This window comes from Nicotiana tabacum, chromosome 18 (assembly GCF_000715075.1).
Source record: "Nicotiana tabacum cultivar K326 chromosome 18, ASM71507v2, whole genome shotgun sequence".
NCBI lineage: Eukaryota > Viridiplantae > Streptophyta > Magnoliopsida > Solanales > Solanaceae > Nicotiana > Nicotiana tabacum.
This window is the reverse complement of record NC_134097.1, coordinates 75,558,012-75,565,713: the sequence shown is the minus strand read 5'-3', so window position 1 is coordinate 75,565,713 and position 7,702 is coordinate 75,558,012. Positions and strand designations below refer to the sequence as shown.

Genomic DNA, 7,702 nt, shown 5'->3' with positions numbered 1-7,702 from the left:
TTTTTCACTCTAATCAGGAGTAAAATGGTTCCAGTTGCTGAGGAGTCACCCTATATTCGGTTAAACCCAAACAAAAAAGCATGAAAATCATTCGATCATGTATATAGACAACCAAATAAGTAGCAGATTTATACTTAGCAGTGTGTAGCTCAGATTTATATTTGTCTTTCGTAACTACTGTAATTTCTATCCTCAGCTCTCAATAATAGAAGATACAAAAACGTGGAACTTCCAGCTAACATTAAGAGTGTCAATGTGGTACCATCAACAGCTGGGCATTTGGTCTAGTGGTATGATTCTCGCTTTGGGTGCGAGAGGTCCCGAGTTCGATTCTCGGAATGCCCCCTAATATTTTTGTAACTCCTTATACCTGAAATTCTGACAGTAGTTATTCCAAGGAGAAGGTAGGGTCCTTTATAAATTTTTTGCTAGACAATCAACTTTAAATTCATGTTCTGGAAACTGCAGTAAGCTCATCAAGTATTTATAACTAGTTAAGTTGGTTATAAAAGAAGATAGTAAATATACCATAAAATGTTGTTATAAACTTAATTGAGATAGAAGAGATTTTTAAAAAAATAAAGTTAAAGATAGAAGAGATATAATTTTCATGCATTATATACAAATATAAATAATTTTTCGAGCTTCAAAACTCACAATATCACAGTTCAAAGTTTATTCACGCACCTCATAACTCTAAATAGATCATTCAAAATTGAAAAACGCTTAACAAAATAAACTTTTTAAAAAAAAAAAGAAGCAAAACTAATTCCCAAAAATCCTTAAAGCAGAAAAATTATTACGTCAATTTCTTAAACATGAGAGCTTTATGCTCATAAAGGTATGAAAGTAGTAATACATCCCTTCTAAAACTAAATTGTTGCTTTCACATTCTATAGCCCTCTTCCCTTAGAACTTTTCAAGAAAATATTAATTTCTCTTTCTCTCTCTCTTATAATTCATTGTCGGCTTTATTATATGACGAACCTTTAGATGAGCTCAAAGCATATAATTCCATCGATACAAGAGAAGAGAACCGTTGTGAGATTTGGTTAAATCCTCTACAGAAGGTACTGTTGCTCTACATAGTAAAATGTTCTACGAACAATAAATGAAATAAACTTCTATGAACATTTATAAAGACAATACAATGTAGAAAAAGATATTCCATGTCTCAAAAAAGAGAAAAGAAAATAGAATATGAACATAGAAGAATCTTTCTGCACTTTCCTACTAATTAATATCACAAGCTTATATGAATTTATATATACTTGGAGGCCTGCAAAAAGTTGGAAAAGGAAAAAAGAAAATGAAAGTAAAATATATGAATATTATATCAGCAAGATTCATCACCACAACATCACAAGTCCAAGAAGAAGTAAACGATCATTTAGAGTAAAAAGTGGGACAACGCTTTACATCCCCAAATCTAAATGGAACAATCAGCTCTCTATTCAAATGGAGTAGACTTCATTTCTATCTCTGTTATGCTCTGTCTGCGTCTCTTCTGGTAACCTGTCGCAAACACAAAAGAAATGGAGCAGCATAGCCTCCAAAAATGAATAGGCAACAATAAACGAATTAACCTTTGGTCTTCATAACATTAATGCTTTCCTCCTTCAGTCTGTACTTTGGTCTTCCGATCGAATGCCAAGCTTGCCCGAGAATGCTGATTTGGATGTGCAAATTTTAATGATCTACTATTTTGCCTTGACTTTGATTGCGGGGTGCATATCAGTTTTTTAACATCTTTCAGAGTCATAACTCGATGAGTACTGCATGGTTTAATAAAAGCAAATGGATAGACAACAAAGTAGGCAATCTTCAGAGGAGTCTGCATATATGTTTGCTACCTGGCGTAATAAAGAAGCTCAAAATATTAGTTAGGCCTCAGGCAATTTACTGTTTTTCGACAAAATAGTTGGTTAGAATGATCCTTCATTCTAAAGAAGATAAACATTCTTTCTAAAAAAGATGAACAATCTAATGGAAAAAAAGCTAATAGAGACGTACACATCCTTAGGGCTCAAATGCATCCTAGAATCGTTAGAACAATCCTCAAGCTAATCTTCATATGACTGATCCAGGCCCTCGTTAGTATATGAAGACATGATGTCTGATAAAAAAAATATCAATGTCTACTAATATGCACACAGAATAATCTGCATCCTTTAGTAGAGAAATCTAGAACTAACGAATCGATTTACATTAAACACATCACGTTTCCTGCTTGTATTACAGAACCCCATTTAAATCATCACGTTAACATTGGAAACAAAATCTTCCACATTGACTAACAAAAGTTGTAATTGGAAGGAAAAAAGAGTAAGATTTTTGCTAACTCACTTTGATGAGCTTGTATGATCAATGTTTCCATCTATATTGCATTACCCCTGAGATAATAGGACCTTTCTGGATAATCGTAGTCAGATTTCTCCGCTAATGAATTTCGTGTTCTTCTTCTCATCCAAGAAAAAAGAATAAAATTTTTAGGTCTGGCGAGTGGGAGGAAAATTAGGACATCACGTCACTATTCCAAACCTTCTTCCTTTATGATGCTTTTACGATGAAAATCTAATATACTCTAAACTTCATAATACTAAATTTTATATAAACAACATTTATAGATATTATTGTCGAATGTGTCAGTTTTGGAGGAAGAGAAGTAACAGGAAGTTGAATTATTTTGCAATACCAAATCTAAGGCTATAAAAAAGAAACTAATATAGTCTAAACTCCATAACACTAAATTATATATAAACAACATTTATAGGTATTGTTGGTTAAGGCGTGACTTTATTTTTAGATATTATTGTTGAAGGCGTCACTCTGTCTTTTCCTTATTTTGTCTATAGATATCCGAATTCATGCAGTTGTTATCCACTGCAAGCGTGGGAAGACAATATTTATAGATATTGTTGTCGAAGGCATGAGTTTAGTAGGAAGAGAAAGAAGAAGAGTAAGAGGCATAACTTTTGAATGAGTAAAAAGAGCTGTACTTTTTGAAGGAAGAAGAGCTAAATATAAGAAAAATATGAGGTAGAAACAGATCATAATGCAGCAAACAAAAAATGAGAAAGAAAGATGGGATTTGCTGTAGCGAGGATAAAATATGAGGAAGAGTAAACAACGATTGGTTACAATTAAGATGAAGAGAGTGGCATGACTTTTCAAAGAGTAAAAAGAGGGGTGTCTTTTGAAAGAAGAGAAAAAGCACTTAGATACGGCAAAAAATCAAGATATGAGAAAGTTGGAAAATAGATTTCATGATTTTTATAATATTGCTGGGAAGAAAGTATTTTTTCCTGATCATTATGTATGTTAACATTTTCAAGCAGAACAGAAAAGAGTAGAGCAGGAAAAATATAACAAAGCTAATATAGTAACAATCTATATTTAATCAAACAAAAATAATAAGGCATGACAATTTTGCTAGGAAAAAATATTCCTGATCATTACAATGTAGCCGCTATATTTAATGCATATGCTGCTTCAAGCAGAACAACAAAGTGTAGAGAAAGAAATGCTAACAGGGGAGGAAGTTGAACGACTATATATCCAATATCAATTTCTGAGGCTACAATGAAGATCTAATATAGTTTAAACTTCATATCACTAAATTGTATATAAACAACCTTTATAGATATTGTTGTCGAATACTCGTTTTAGAGGAAGAAAAGTACCAGGAAGTTGAACTTCTATGCAATACCAAAATCCAAGGTTATAATAAGAATCTAATATAGTCTAAACTCCATAACACTAAACTATATGTAAACAATATTTATAGATATTGTTGTTTAAGGCGTGACCTCATCTTTAGATATTGTTGTTGAAGGCTTGACGTCTATTTTATCCTTATTTTGTCTATAGATAACAGAATTCTTTCAGTTGTTATCAAGTGCAATCGTGGAAGGCAAAACATTTATAGATATTATTGTCGAAGGCGTGAGTTTAGTAGGAAGATAAAGAAGAAGAGTAAGCTTTTATTGCAGTATTAAATACATACGTCACTCTTCAACCAGAACACAGAAGTTGAGCATGACAAATATAACAATACTAATGTAGCAAGAATCTATATATATAATCCACATTTAAAAACATTGTTGTCGAACTTTATTCGGGTATTTTTTTAGCAGTAATACAATATGATTGTACTCAACATTAGAGACACAAGTAGTATCAATTGTAAAAAAAAAATGCAGTAATGAAGAATTTTTGGATTTCTGCAAGTGTTTTAGAATCTTTAGATACTTAGTTATTAATAAGGGAAAAGATTATAGTTTTCCAGAATTTTTACAGCACCAGATATGAATTGTGGAAAAAAGCATAATACTTAGTGAAGAAGGTTTGGACGTTACCTCAATTTTTCGATTGCGTTTTGGCATCCCTGATTGTCCACACCTATAAAATTAGATTAGGGGAATAGAACCCCTAAAGAAGGTAGATAGAGTTAAGTTCATAGAAATTAACACAGTTAAAGGTATGAGAGAAATACAGTAGGAAAAAGGAAGATGAAAATTGCAAAGTAATTGATAGAATTTTGGAAGAGAGATAGGTATGCGAAAGAGAGAGTAAAGAAGCTTTATTAAAAGAGAAGAAGGGTTACGGGAAGGAACCGTTTCGTTTGTGAAGCGGTTCAATGGTTAATTTAAGGTTTAAAGTATAAAAAAACCTAAAGGCAAGAAAATTCATTTCCCGCTAAATGAGAGCGCCACGTAGCTGGTGTAAGTCCCTCAATTATAGATATAGATTCAAACTGTCAAGACATACAACCTAGAGCACTTCTTTGTATATATACAATGCTCAACTTTCAGAACTTTTTAAAATTTCCTGTTCAAAATGCACTCTTTGTAATTCAACTAAGGCTTTCAGCCAAATTTCATTTATGATATCTCAACAAGCAAGATGAGATTCTTCCTCATCTCAAAGAACACCACGCAAATTCACCTGGATCTAAAAGATACAAAATTTAACAAAAGATAAACTCAACAATCTAAAAGAATAAAAAAACTTAACAACAAAACATCATTCCGGCAAGAAAGTTAATTTGTGCTCACCTGCCATTTTTTTTTTTTTGAAAGTTCAAATTCCAACATAGAACTCTCAAGTGACCACTAAGATACGGAGGAACTGATTAGCACAAGATGCATCTCAATTATTACAAGTTAAAGCCTTGAGAGAAAACAGTTTTGCATTTTTCTTTTAAAGAAAGAGAGCGAAAGAAAAAAGAAATAAAAGAAAGAGAGAGGTGATAAAACAGCAAATGTATGTCATTCCAGTTCTGCCTTTGTTTCCAAATAGAGAAAGTAGGCAAAATTGAGTAAGTGATAATCAGCAAATATACCTGTCCTTCAGCAAAGACTCATAAACAAGGTTCATTTTTAAGGAACATGGAGGTCAACAATGATAGCCGAAATTATTGATCAATGACAGAAAAGTGTTACCAAAACTCAAGGATTGCTCTAGTATGCTGACTGTTTGACGTAAGAGCTCACTGAGTTTCCTGCGCGGATTAATAACCCCATTTGATGAATCATTCCTTTCATTTTTACCTAAGCAATGAAGCACGAACATCACAAGGTTCATGTTGTTTTTTGAGCCAACTTACTTATAATGAGCTGCGGAATAAAACACAAACAAGAACGCACTAGATTAATCAAGAAGGCATTTGAAATAATCTAGAATCAGAGAAAACCAAAAGCAAAGCCAATGATTTCCTTTTAATCATTCCCAAAGTTAGTGTTTAACACTTTAATGACTTCAACTCAATATGACGCGTTAAACCATTTAATGTCAGAAATCTTATTTCATCAACCAATTACAGTCCTCTGTGACATGTCGGAATTCAGATATCCGAAGGACTCATTATGATAAGATATGATTTCTAATAAAATGCACCAGGCTGATAGCTCTATACGAATCAGAGAAAGTGAACATCGAGGAAAGGCTGCAAAAAGCAGAAGAGTTTCGTATTTCTCTGTTTATCTAGTGATAAATGATAATATCCTAATGAGAGTAAACAGTTCCTCAAAAAATCTTCCAATAAGCAAATGCAGATCAAGGCCAGAAATGAGGAGTCTAAGGATTTTATATTTGCAAGGAATGATATGATATATAATCAGGTTAGTGCTGACACAGGGAACAACACATTGATGATGAATCAAAATGACATTCTTCAACAACTGGGCATTTGGTCTAGTCGTATGATTCTCGCTTCGGGTGCGAGAGGTCCCCAGTTCGATTCTCGGAATGCCCCATTTTATTAAAAGAACATTAGCCTTAAGATCTGACAAATCGAAAAGCCTCAGTCATTTTTTCTTTTTTAACTAGAAAATTTACTTTACATAGGACTTTCCCTTATGAAGCAGCGCAGATACAAGGTAAGACAGCATGCATCTAAAAGAATACCTACTCAATGCCCTATTTAATGAATTAAACTTCTACAAGTATAACAGGTACAGAAGTAATACAATTGCATTACATACGGCTAGCAGTTCTAGAGTGGATCAGTGAAATTACCAGAGTAGATAGTATTAGAGATATGATCAGAAGTCAATGATAATGGAATAAAAAAGGGATCAATTAGTGGAGTTCAGTTATCCCTTCATTTATTCTTTGTTTTACTATTAGCTTTTATTTTATTTTTTTAAAATTCAAATGCAAAGTCAGAGTATATCCGATGTAACTTATATAAAGATGTTTTGTCTCTGCTCCCATAGTTTTCACCCACTTCATTGACCACCAGACTACACTTTTGGGTGCAAGTTAAGAGAACCAGTTAATAGTTTAAACTAAGAAACAACAATCAATTTGTTAAGAGCACTTTGACAAAGTACACACCCAAAGACTCAAATTAGTAAACCGATGAATGTCATTAACTTGAATCATATTTAATCAGTTATGCATCATATACACAAGAGGAAGTAACAAACCAAATTTCAGACGAATAATGTTTATGCATCAAAAGAAGAAAGGTGGTGGGATATAGTTTTAGTTCATAAAGCAAGAAAAGGAATTTAGCTCAGAATTAAGTACGCTCGAAACCATAGCTGGAGGAATTTAGTTCATAGACCTGTCTTCTCCTTGCTCACACGCAACATCCAATGACACGGCCAAAACCACCTGCGACAAACAACCTTGTATACAACCAGACTTGACTCCCATACCGTCATCTCACGACACTCTTTTACGTTGTGTATTTTACAAGCCCTGCTTAGGCGCGCTTTACCAAGAAAAAGCATGCCCTTTGCCAGCACCGTTGGTCTAGACTCATCCCACATTGCTATCTGAATTTCATCAAAATCCCTTGTGAGAGCTTTCACATCCGGTATACTTGGCAAGTTATCAAGGTAAGGAATCTCCCTTGAATGAAACGGCACTTGGGACTCGTACACTCTTCGTCTGGGGGGGGGGTGGAGCATACTCTCTCGTCAAATCAGGTCCTTCCTTCTCATCCTCCTCATCACCATCCTCACGAAGAAAGGGTGTCTCGTCTCTAGATTCATCAGCATTGTTGTCGTAATCACTGTTCTCTTCCTCACTCTGTGCATCTGCCAGATCCCGATTTAATACGTCGTCTTCGGGCAATTGAGTGAGTACATTTGGTTCAACTTGCTCGTTTTCACTGCACAATCAACAAAATAATAAGATGCTGAATGTAATAAATACTTTCCATATAGCCGTATCACTTCACTTACAAGTC

The 7,702-nt window shown here is 33.8% G+C and overlaps 1 long non-coding RNA gene and 1 other non-coding gene across 6 annotated transcripts; one reads left to right on the top strand and one right to left on the bottom strand.

Annotated features, from left to right (window-relative positions):
• Positions 1–273: 273 nt before the first annotated feature.
• Positions 274–345, top strand: TRNAP-UGG (transfer RNA proline (anticodon UGG)). Its single transcript has one exon. It is a non-coding gene; the product is annotated as a tRNA-Pro (tRNA).
• A 965-nt stretch (positions 346–1,310) lies between these two features.
• Positions 1,311–4,737, bottom strand: LOC107828350 (uncharacterized). Of its 5 annotated transcripts, XR_012702149.1 has the most exons (4): positions 4,359–4,737; positions 2,347–2,459; positions 2,014–2,116; positions 1,311–1,853 (listed from the first exon to the last, which is right to left on the bottom strand). It is a non-coding gene; the product is annotated as an uncharacterized LOC107828350 (long non-coding RNA). The 5 variants fall into 5 exon arrangements; XR_001657714.2 differs by having other exon boundaries at positions 2,014–2,459; XR_012702147.1 differs by lacking the exon at positions 2,347–2,459 and having other exon boundaries at positions 4,359–4,735.
• Positions 4,738–7,702: the final 2,965 nt, after the last annotated feature.